This window comes from Meles meles, chromosome 1 (assembly GCF_922984935.1).
Source record: "Meles meles chromosome 1, mMelMel3.1 paternal haplotype, whole genome shotgun sequence".
Taxonomy (NCBI): domain Eukaryota; kingdom Metazoa; phylum Chordata; class Mammalia; order Carnivora; family Mustelidae; genus Meles; species Meles meles.
This window is the reverse complement of record NC_060066.1, coordinates 112,973,116-112,985,576: the sequence shown is the minus strand read 5'-3', so window position 1 is coordinate 112,985,576 and position 12,461 is coordinate 112,973,116. Positions and strand designations below refer to the sequence as shown.

Sequence of the window (12,461 nt, the reverse complement as noted above, 5' to 3'; positions counted from 1 at the left end):
TGTGTGCAGTCAAAATCCAGATTCAGAACAAAATGTTACTACCATCCCAGAAGCCCACTTGTGCCCCCTCCCAGTCACTGCCCCCCTCCTGAGAGTAACCGCCATCTTGACTTCTAACACCATACATTAATTCTGTGTGTCCTTGAATTTTTTTTGTAATTGGAAGTGCCCTTAACCCTTTGGTTTTCCTTCTTCCACCCAATGTTACATTTACGAAGTCCACCCATGTTTTGTGGAGGTTGTAATGCACTTATTGTCACTGCTGTGTAGAATTTTGTTACCAATGTACTGCTATTTATTTATCCGTTCTACCTCTGTTGGGCATCTGGGTTATTCCCAGTTTGAGGCTCTTATGAACAGGGCTGCCACGGTCTTTCTACCTCATGCGCTTTGGTAAATACGTGACGCATTTCCGCTGAGCATTCACCTCAGAGGGGCTGCTAGGTCATAGGGCATATATGTACGCTCAGCCTTCCACGATAGTCTCAAAACAGTTTCCCAAAGTGTTCATGCAACTGATACTCTCCCAAACAATGTTTGAGAGCTCTAGTCGATTTATATACTTGGCCTCCCCCTGTTTGTTCTTTCTTTTTGTTTTGTTTCATTATGGCCATTCTGGTGGGTGTAAAATATACATAAAACTCTTAGTTTCAATTTCAGATCTGGCAGATTCCCTGGACTGCGCCTCCCAATTATCAAGATTTTTTTCTGGAATTTGGCCAAATGGAGTCCTCACTATAAATATCCAAATGAATCTCTGAGATAAATTCTCTTTCTGCATATGTTTGTAAAAGATTTAGCTTATAGGAAATGCACGTCCTTGTTTTCAAGGCTCTTGGTCCTTTCACTTTCTGAATGCGAGAGCAAAACCAGAAGAGAACAAAACCAGGGGCAGATGGAAGGGCAGTCTTGGAAGAACTTTTCCTGTTCTTCCTGAGCTGGTTTTTTAATAAGACACCTGCAGGAAGGCTCCATGCTAATACTTTCACTGGAGTACACATCATCTTTTTAGATGTTTGGCTACTGTGACATAACATATGGGCCTTTCATTTAGTCTACACATTTCAGAGAGGCGAAGATTTTTGCTGGAGACCTACAGCCAGTATGAATAGAAGAGTTGCAAGGTTTTCCTTGTAATTGATCTTGAAAGGAAAGACTGTTTTCTCATAGACCTTTTCTCTAAGGGCAGCTGTGTTAATTTAAGTGGAACGCATCTGTTAGGACCAAATTGCAGACAACAAAACAAGTCTGAGGTGGCCTGGGGGTTTCACGAGTCTCTACTCTAGAGATCAATATATAAAATGTGGATGTTTGGCTTTCTGTGTTTGTTTCCACCTTTGGCCTAGGCAGCTTGAATTCTGCCAAACTGTTTTCCCCTTTACATTAATCATTGACTGAGTTTGCTCTAAAATATTACTGTACTTGGGCTTGTATATCAGAGCATGGACAAAGATTGAAAGGGAATGTGGCCTAAAAATAACGTGTGGGTTTTTTAATAAACTGAAACCGGATTTATGCGTTTGTGCAAAACGGGCTTCACTCTTCAGGCTAGTAACAAGGACAGTTAAGAAACTATAAATGAGGGGTGTCTGGGTGGCTCAGTTGGTTAAGCGGCTGGCTCTTGATTTTGTCTCAGGCCATGATTTCTGGGTCATGAGATCGAGCCTGACGTCAGGCCCCTGCCTGCTTAAGATTCTCTCTCTCTCTCTCCCCCTGTCCATCCCCCCATTAAAAAAATGCAAGCAAGAATAAGTATTATAGAGGATGTGGAGAAAGGGGAACCCTTTTGCACTGTTGGGAATGCAAATGGGTATTGAGGTTCCTCAAAAAGTTAAATATAGATCTACCCTCTGACAAAGGTAATTCCACTACCAGCAGTTTCACTACTAGGTGTTTACCCTCAAAATACAAAAACAGTAATTCAAAGGGATACATGCTCCCTGACGTTTATAGCAGCATTACCTACAATTACCTACAATAGCCAAATTCTGGAAGTAGCCCAAACATCCATCCGTAGATGACTGGATGAAGGAGATGTGGTATATATGCTCAATGCAATATTATTCACCCATAAAAACAATGAAATCTTGCCATTTGTAACGACATGGATGGAGCTAGAGAGTATAATGCTAAGTGAAATGTGAGCCGGAGAAAAATAAGTTACTATATGATTTCACTCATATGTGGAATTTAAGAAATAAAACTAACCAGCTAAGGGTTGGCGTAGAGAAAGGGACAAACCAAGACACAGACTCTTAACTCTAGAGAACATACAGATGGTTACCAGCAGGGAGCCAGGTAGGAGGAATGGCTGAAGTCAATGACGGGGATGAAGGAGGACACTTGTGATGAGCACTGGGTGGGGCATGGGAGCGGTGAATAACTATATTGTATACTTGGAACTAATACAATATTGTACATTAATATACTGGAAATAAAATTTAAAAAAGAAACTGTAAGCAAAAACCCATGAGCATGTTAATGAGGAAGCACGTGAAATGAAAAGGGAAAGAGGTTACCTGAAAAACATTTACGAGTTATGTTGTCATTAGTATTTAACTCAAGATCACATAGGTATCATAAAGTCTGTTGGGAAAGTCTGGGTTTGGCTGCAGGGAGCAAACTAGGGACACGGTTACCCAGTGGTCATCTGAGGAACTGCCTCTTCCCACCTGTTAATGTTACAGATTATGTACGATTGACCCCAGTCAGACTACATGCCTCTGGAAGGCAGGGACTAGTTATTCACTCGGAAAAACGCACTAAGCACCTGCCAGATGCTGGGAATGACAAGATGCTTCCCACTGTCAGACCTTCCTAGTAACCCTTGTGGGAATCCTTGACTAGTCCCACTCTCAGACCCCTGGCAACTCTTCTCCTCTGGAGACACCTTATACATTCTGCTGAGGCCTCATGATGTCCATCATGGATGGATGTGTGGGGTACACCCCCAGTGGGGCACCAAGGAGTAGGTGATCAGTACTTCATGAGGTTAGGGGTAGGCAGGCAAGATTTCCAAGGGTAAGCGTTAAGTATATTAGCTTTAACCAGACTTCTGCTCCTACAATAGTTCTTGACATTCTGTCCTGACCAGATTGTACTGCTGGTCAGATCTCTGGCCATGGTGGGCCGAAGGGAGAGCAAATAGATATTACCTAAAGGCGCATCAGCCTTGTATCCCAGGGAATCCTAGGTCATGGTGTGTAATTATTCTTACGTATTCTAGATTCAACTCGCTAGTATTTCATTGAGGGTTTTTGTGTCTAGATTCATAAAGGATATTGGTCTCCAGTTTTTTATGTCTTTGGTTTTGGTATCGGGGTACTACCCCATAGAAAGATGTGGGAAGTACTCCCTCCCCTTCCATTGTCATTGCTATTCTCGTTGTTGTTTTGGAAGAATTGCAAGTAATTGGTATCAATTCTTTTTTTTTTTTTCAATGTTTGCCGGAACCATATTCTTTGAACCTGAAAGGGACAAACTAATTGTTTGTCAGAAAAAGAATTTTTTAATAGAAAGAAGGCTGGCTCAAATGTTTGCAAAGGCTTTTCATGATCTGATGAGACAGAACACAATAAAAATTTATAGTCTGATCCATTTATGAACTTTCATACGAAAATCTTCACCAAAAATACCAATGAATCAAAGGTGACGCTACCACTAATTGAAAAATCATGAGGACAAAACAGTTTCATTATCAAGGAGGTAAGGACGAAGTACTATGAAAAAGTCCATTAATATCAATAGTAGGTCAAAAATGAAAATCATACCAACTCAGTTGAGGCTAAAACAACATTTGATAAAATATCCATTCTCGAGAAAGGTCTTAAAGAAAGATGTCATTCATAGGTGGTACAACAGGAAGAATGAAGTTTAATGTTAACTTCCGGTGATAATGATGTGCCAGTGAAGGTCCAAAGATTGTAACAAATATACCACTTTGGTGCGGGGTGTGGAGTGTTGATAGTGGGAGAGGTTGTGTGTGCTGGGGAGCAGGGTCTATGGGAACTCTTTGTACTTTCTGCTCAGTTTTTCTGTGAATCTAAAACTTCCCTAAAAAATAAAATGTATTTCAAAAAGGAACTACACATAAAAGAATCCTTCTTTAAAAATGATTTTTAAAAAATGTAACTTCAGACCAAAAGTCAACAATGTATTCACTGGTGAATTACTGAAGGTCATCCCATTGTAATATCTATTATCTCCTGGATTATTATCATCATTTGAAAGGTTCTGGCCAACACAGAACACAAAAATAAATTTCCTTTTAGAAAGGTGAACACAAAGAATTACTATTTACAAATGATAATATCCATTAAAGAACTCAAAGAAATAAGCTGGAAAAAAAAAAAGTCAAAATGAGTAAGAAAACAGCAAATACAATGACCAAACTCAAGGTAAATAGAATTCAATAGTTTCTTTTTTTTTAATATTTTATTTATTTGACAAAAAGAAATCACAACTAGGCAGAGAGGCAGGCAGAGAGGAGGAAGCAGGCTTCCTGCGGAGCAGAGAGCCGGACGTGGGGTTCGATCCCAGGACCCTGGGATCATGACCTGAGCCGAAGGCAGAGGCTTTAACCCACTGAGCCACCCAGGCGCCCCAATTCAATAGTTTCTTTTGATAATAATCATAATACCCATATTAGGTGAATGCATGTTACATAGTAGGTACTGCGTAAGTGCTTCTCAATCTTCTTAAAATCCTTCAGCCATTAATTAATTACATTTCATAACAACTTTTATGAGGCATGTACTATGATTATCTTCACTGTATAGAGGAGGGAGCCAGGACTTAGAAAACAAATTAACTTACCCAAGGTCACAAATCTAGTCTGAAGTAAAGATACAATCAATTAAGTTTCACTCTGTATCAGTATTGTTATTATTATGATGATTATTGTAGAATGTAAGAGATCAGATATTCCAAAATGGAAAGGTGACTAAGATGTGCTTATTAAGTTTTTTGTTTGTTTGTTTTAAAGATTTTATTTATTTATTTGACAGAGAGCAAGAGAGGGAACACAAGCAGGGGGAGTGGGAGAGGGAGAAGCAGCCTTCTCCACCCCCTAGCAGGGAGCCGGGCACAATCCAGGACCCTGGGAGCATGACCTGAGTTGAAGACAGACACTTCACGACTGAGGCACCCAGGCGTCCCTACTACCCCCCTCTCCCTTTTTTTTTTTTTAAAGCAAGTTGCATGTATAGTATGAAACCATGTTGCAATGACTGGATATATTTGGGCGGGGGTGGGGGTGGGTGGGGGGATTCACTGCTGACATTCAGTGGTTAGAAGCCAGGGATGCTGCTGAATGTGCTACAATGCACAGAGCAATCCTCCAAACAAAGAATTTTCTGGCCCCAAATACCAGTAGTGCCAAGGTTAAGAAACCCTGTTCTAGACGAATATATGCCTAACTCTTCACAGTGAGTATCTCCAAGAGTTTAATTGTGTGTACTGGAATTATACCCTTTCTAAATCATTCATTTCTCTCTTTGCCTTTCTTTTAATGAACTTATTATCATCAGAAAAAGTGTTTTGAAAAGCTCTAAGCAGTCAGAATAGATGACACATTTAAAATACCAATATATTTAATCCAATGACACAGCAGATGAACAGCCAGGAACCAAGACCAGAGCAGCTATGAGAAGAGAGACCTGGCTTGTTCCCAAAGGACGCTGCCGAACTGGTTAAAGAACTCAGGTAAGAAACAGCCTTCCATCCAAAAGGAGGTGTTTGCTCTGGAAAGCAGTTCTCTCCTAGTCTCACTTGGAAGGGCTCCCCTTTCAGAATAGAATTGACAGGGCACCGGGCGGTGTGGGAGCGGGAGTTCCTCCCTGTCCGAACATCTCACCTAGAGTCCTGGAGGTTGGGGAAGGCAACAGCTGCAGGTTTGATAGGATATAAGCGTGCATGTGAAATAGAAGTCACGGGGCAATGTCCTTCCGCAGGGTACATTTTGCTCCTTCTCCCGCCCCCCCAGCCCGCCCATTCGCGTTATGGTTTTTGTTACACTGGACTCTCCTCAGCGCCATCTGGTGGACAGATTTCTTTTAACACGTCAAACGTGGCTCCCGTTCTCCCTACAAAGATCTCCAGTTCCATTAGCCACAGGTCTACACTTTAAGCTCCTCTGGCAGTGGCACTATGTCTTGTCTTCAATTCCTCAGCACCTTGTGGAACTGACAGATTATAGGCAACCAGAAATTGTTGAAAGAGTAAATACTGGTGCAGTATAAGCTGAGAGAGGATACTGGAGTCAAGTTGGAACCGTTGGTGAGAGAAGAAGCTGCAAATCGGGAAGGAGGAGTCTGAGTTGTAAAGGGTGAGTATGTGGCCTGCCATAGAGGAACAAAACCAACTCCAGGCCAGGGAGACTCCGCGGCCCACACAGGGAGCCAGCAGAGTTCTCAGGGACTCTAGGCAACTTCTGAGGGAGGGGACTCAGGCCCTCCCTGGATAAGAGGTCACGAGGGGCTCAGCTGTACCGTGTGTGATTTAACTCACCCCACCTTTTCAGCTCTGCCCTACCCCCCCCCCCCCAGACAGTGGGCCCCAGGGGAACCAATGGGCACGTTCCCTTGTATCAGGGACAGCTGCCAATAGTGTGTCCGGGGGTATGCATGGCCAGTGATGCAACATTTTCAGATTTCTCAAAAGAAATGCAAATCTTGATTATCACGTGAACTCTCCAAATTGTCCAACACTGGCTCAAGTTACTTTTGAAACACTCCACGAGCCAAAAAACAAAGATGTTTTTGACCAGTGTTAGTAACCCATCAACTAGAAGATCTCTAACCTTCTCTCCACTCTTTTGACTTGCCATGCCCGCATAGATGCATGACTGGTTTTTAAATAGGGTCAGTTGATAATCCTAGCTCAGTGTGAACCTCAAGGTCAGGAGTGCTCTTTCTTTGAAGTCTCAGGACGATGAACTTCTCTTTAAGGAAAACAACAGGTCATTTCTCTTTGGGTACGGTATTTCCCAGAGCAACCCTTCCCTACCCCTTAACCCCACCCTATCCAAACCCAGCTGTGTCTTGTGCTTCTTTCTGCTGCACATCTCTGCAGTATGTTGTGTGTTGTGTATCTGAACTAGATCCAGCCTCTGCATTCTGATCTTTTTCCCAGGGTGCAGTCTTTCAGACTTTCTGTTTTCATTTACTTAGAAGCCTATGATGCTGTCAAATTAATCAAATTAATTTCAATCAAGCACTTATGCTAAAGCTAATGAATCATTTTGCCAATTGGTCTTTAAAAAGAGCAGGGTTGGGGCACCTGGGTGGCTCAGTGGGTTGGGCCTCAGCCTTCTGCCTGGGTCATGATCCCAGGGTCCTGGGGTTGAGTCCCACGTCGGGCTCTCTGCTCAGTGGGGAGCCTGCTCCCCCGCCCCCGGCCTGCCTCTCTGCCTACTTTGGATCTCTCTGTCAAATAAATAAGTAAATAAATAATCTAAAAGAAAAAAATAAAAATAAAATATATGTAGACCCCAAGACACACACACACACACGCGCGCGCGCGGACACACACACATAATATAATACACGTATAGTTATATGTGTATGCACATTATAGATTACGTGTAACGAACGTATATAATTGTTTATGTTTTACTTAAACTACATTTTTCCACCTTATTCACAGCTTGAAAGTTCTAGAGAACTCAATGTGGAAAGAAAAAGTTGATGAAAAATGCCTGACCCCTTAACTCACCCTGACCTCTAACTCACAATTACGTTGCTGATAATTGTGGGAAAATTTCTCGAGTTTTCGGGCACAAGTCCCTAAGAGAATCTGACCAAAGCAACTGAGTCTTCCCTCAAAAAAAAACCACTCATAGGCATACATTTCCCAATGCCTGCACATAGCTCCCTAGGAATATATAGACCCCGGGTCAAGAACCCCAGCTAGATGGACGAGGAGTAAGGCAACTGCACAGAGCCTATAGATCTAATTTAATTTGAAACCTGTTGACCATAAACTCTCCCTAAGTACATCCCACCTTTCAGCAAAACTGAAGCAGGATTCCAAGACACACTTTTTATACTGTCTTAAGAACTTGGGGTCCTGTACCATACAAAGCTTCCCTGTGCCATTATAGCCTATTAAGATCATCTCTGACCACTAAGAACTCCTACTTCTAACTTTATGCTTGGGTCCTGTCTCCTCCATTTACTGTATCTCTCTTCCTTCTGCTGGATTAGGATGGGGTTGGGTCAGAACCAGAGATCTGTTAGCATCGGTGATGGGCTAACCATGAGAAGGCTGAAACCCCCAAACCTGACCATCCTACCATGATGGGATAAGCTTCAGTAATAGGGTAATGTGAGGATATCCTGGAAATAGTATCAGGAAAGTAACCAGGCAGGTGAGCGGTGCCTTGAGAAAGCCTGACAGGATATCTGGTGGGATCAGGAATTTAGCCAGGGAACCAAGGGGCTGGCCAGGACTATACTCTCTAGGATTTGGAGAAGGGAGGCAGGAACTAGTATTCAAAGCTGGAGCCAAGGCAGAAAATTAGACACAGGGGAACAAAACAGACACCTAGTCACCAGTATTACACTAGAAAGTGGTGATTTGGAAATTAAGCACATTTTCCACAAACCAAAGGATAAATTCCCAGCAGGGCTAGCAGGAGATTGACTTGATTCTAAGTCAGTGAGCTTTGGGTCTATAGCTCCTTACATCCTTCCTGGGTATCAGTTCATCTCTGAGTTAAGGATGGGGCTGACTCTAAATGTGGGGACCAAATGGATCTACTAGAGGGTCTCAGAGGTCTTGAGGGGACAGAGAGCCAGGCAAAAACCAAAGGAATATCACCAGCATTCCCATCTTTGGTAGTAATTTATGTAATAATCAGAGTGGGAAGTCAGCATGGAACATACCCTAAACCAGAAGTATTTAGGCTGGGGATTTTTTTCGTTTTGTTTTATGTAATTTTTGTTTTCCATACAGTAAGTAGAAAGATAGTAGTGTTGTGGTTATCAATATAAACTTTGGAGGTGGAATCCCTGACTTAAATCTCAACTCTGCCACGAGTTTAGCTGTGAGACATTGGCATGTGTTAAAAATCTCTAGATTCCTCATAGTGAGGTTAATAGAGTCTCTATTATAAGATAGAATGTAATATTAGTACCCCTCTCATGGCATTGTTATGAGTAATGGATGAATGTGCTTATAACAGTGTCTGGCACATAATAAATACAATATATGTTGAAATATAATAAAGAAACTGAACACATTTATGACTCAGGCCACCTCAATATGAATTCTGAGATTCAAATGAAATCTCTTAGACAAGGAGGTGCTCAAGAAATGGTCCACCATGGTGACAGTATTGGGTTGGATTTTGGTGGTAGACATAGGACTCCAGGGACCTACTGAGATTTGGCCCTAGTATAGCTGGGTCTTGGTTTCTGGAATGTGAAGCGTCTGCCTAAGAATGAAGACTAAGAATTAATCCAGCAGAGGAGAGAAGCAACTGGGAAAATTCACAAGGTAATGGAATAAAACATTATTTTTCTCACACCATACAAACCCATTGGACTTGTCAAATTTTAAGGAGGTAAAAAAAGGAACACTTGGCTTCTCCAAATATCATTTAATCCTAGTTTGAGTTTTTCAACATCAAGAGCCATGTTCAATTCTTGTTTGTATCCTTTGGTCAGCAATGTTGGGTGGTGCGAGGCGGGGGTGGTGGGTATGTTCTGTCCCACTTATTCACTAAAGACCCTGGGTGATGGAGCTTTACTATTGTCAACACATGACTTCCAAAGCCTCTCTGATCTCATCTGGCAAATGAGTAGGGGAGAGAGGTTCATGTATCATAAAATAAAATTCACCCTCTAAATGATATATTTGGTGGAGCTTTCGGTAATTGTGTTCCATTGTATAACCACTGTGACAATCAAAATATAGACTTTCCAACACTCTGAAAAGTTCCTGGTGCCCCTTTATATCTGGTCCCTTCTCCCAACCCTTAGCCCCAGTCAACTTTCTGCCAATAAAGATAAATTTTGCCCTTTCTTCGATTCCACATAAATGGAATAACACATGTAGTATCTTGTGGCGTGCTTCCTTTCCTCAGCATAACCCATGTTGAGAATTGTATTAGTTGTTCACTTCTTTCTATTACTGAGCAGTGTCTCATTTTATGGATATACCATGATTTGCTAATCCATTCATAGTGGATGGACATTAGAATGAGTTCCAGTTTTTAGTTATTAGGAATAATGCTGCCATGATTGCATACATCTTTATGTGTACATATTATTTTCATTTCTCTTGTGTAAGTACCTCAGATGGGACCCACTGGGTCCAAGTAGTTTTGTAAGACATTGCTGTAGGGTTTACTAAAATGGCGGTGCCATCTTGCATTCCCACCAGTAATGTCTGAGACTTTAAGTTATTCCACGTCCTTACCGATACTTGAAACTGTCAGTGTTTTTAATTCTAGCCATTCTAGTGGGTGTGAAGTTTTCCAGCAATCAAACAAAGACCAGCAATCTTGGTCTTTGTTTGCATGTTGCTAACAGCTAGGAGCTGAGCATCCTTTCACATGCTTTTTTACTTTTTGTAAGTTTTGTTTTATGAACTATCAGTTCAAATCTTTTGCCCATTTTTTAAAAAGATTTTATTTATTTATTTGATAGACAGAGATCACAAGTAGGCAGAGAAGCAGGCAGAGAGACAGAGAGGAGAAAGCAGTCTCCCGGCCGAGCAGAGAGCCCAATGCGGGGCTTGATCCCAGGACCCTGAGATCATAACCATGACCAGGCAGAGCCTTAACCCATTAGGTTTCTCATTATCCTCATTGAGTTGTAGGAGTTCTTTATATATTCTGGATACAAGCAAAGAGTGCCCTCCTCATTATCCAGTACTTTCTAGTATCTTCAGATAGCCGTGAAATGTTCAGACTTGATAGATGTTTTGTGGGTGGGGGTGGGGGAGAGGTCCTGTAGCATCTTCATTTCTCGTTACAAGAAGTGGACACTATGAAGATTTTAAGGACCAGGACTGAAATGGGGTCTCATAGCTTCTGTTTGCCTTCTGTGGCTGGAATTCAGTCACGTGAGAATGCCTAACTCCCACAAGGCTGGAAAATGTGGTCTGTCTGTGTACCTATAGGATAGTGTGTCCTAGAGAAGAACAAGATTGATGATCAGCTAACAGGGCCTCAACAGGGAACTGAGAAGGAACATGTAGTAGCAGGAATTCTATCTAGCCTAGGAGCATGGTAAGTTTATTTCTAGATCCTTCCACAATAAATCATCATGCCATGTATCTACTATACACTAGACACTGGGCTATAATAACTGAGACTTTATTGGGCATTACTGAGTGCCAGACATGTATGGACTCTGTCAATGTTTCTTGATTGGTGAGTGGACCTCACTTCCCTAGGCTGATCTGAGGAATACTATCCTCAGCTTTCACTGCTACTACTGCGTGAAGACGGTGTGTCTAACGATGCCTCCCAAACTTGCCAGCCCCAGCAGAAGCAGGATTGTGAGTAATGAGGCTGCTTGCCAAGCACTCTAGTTCCCCCAAGGGGAAAGGATCACTGGAGAAACAGAGCATTATTAATATCCCCCGAACTTCAACAAGCTAGTTTTTCCACTCTCTGAGGTTAATTATTTGTGGGTTTCTGTTGAGCCTCAGGGGTTTGGGTAAGCTTCCAGTTTACAAGCTGTCCCTTTGGTCTCTACTATATACCTGTATCAAACTCATGACTACCCATGGCACTCATTCTAGAACATTCACAGCCCTATAGCTGCTCTTTCAGAAGATTTCCTGTCTTGCCTCACGGTTTTGCCAGACTTACTTATAATACCCCTTTGATTTTTCAAATGGATTGGAGATACTGCCTGTTATCACCTCTGTAAGAAGTATCTAGACACAAAATGTGTATTATAATAATAGCTAACCCTTGGTGGGCACTGTTGCTCACAAGCTGCTTCCATTTTATTCTATTCAGTCCACCCTCAACACATGAGTCATTTGGATGACCAGTGGTACAGTTACTCCCTTATTCACAGGCTGAATTTATCTTTTTCCTCACCCCACTCTCTTGTCCCGAAGGTTATCCACATTGAAATAGTCCAGAGACGTTCGGTAACAACAGCCAGTGAGAGAAGCAAAGGGACCAGACAATACAAAGGTGATCTAAGACTCCATAATAATTCATACCTGAATGCTGTCCACACCTAGAGTCCCTCTTACATATTCCAGATAAAACCCACCACCGAATCAACTCTCTACCCCTTCCCTGCTTCCCTATCTCTTTTGGGATAATATGCACACTCCTTGATTGCAGGGCTATTCCTGACCTGGCCAGTGTCCGTCCTCCTGGCCTGTTACAAATCACTTTCCCCTCCCATCCTACGCTCTGATATTACAGATCCATTTGCCCTCTCCAGAACACATCATAGTTTCTCACACACTGGTACATTTAGGCAGCC

General features: G+C 42.2%; 1 long non-coding RNA gene across 1 annotated transcript in view; it reads left to right on the top strand.

Moving 5' to 3' along the window:
* The window catches only part of LOC123950051, a 31,377-nt gene extending 19,232 nt beyond the window's left edge, over positions 1-12,145 (top strand). The window contains exons 3-5 of the long non-coding RNA XR_006820119.1: positions 5,609-5,703; positions 6,171-6,325; positions 12,082-12,145. This is a non-coding gene — a long non-coding RNA (uncharacterized LOC123950051). The remainder of the gene's footprint in view (positions 1-5,608; positions 5,704-6,170; positions 6,326-12,081) is intronic.
* Positions 12,146-12,461: the final 316 nt, after the last annotated feature.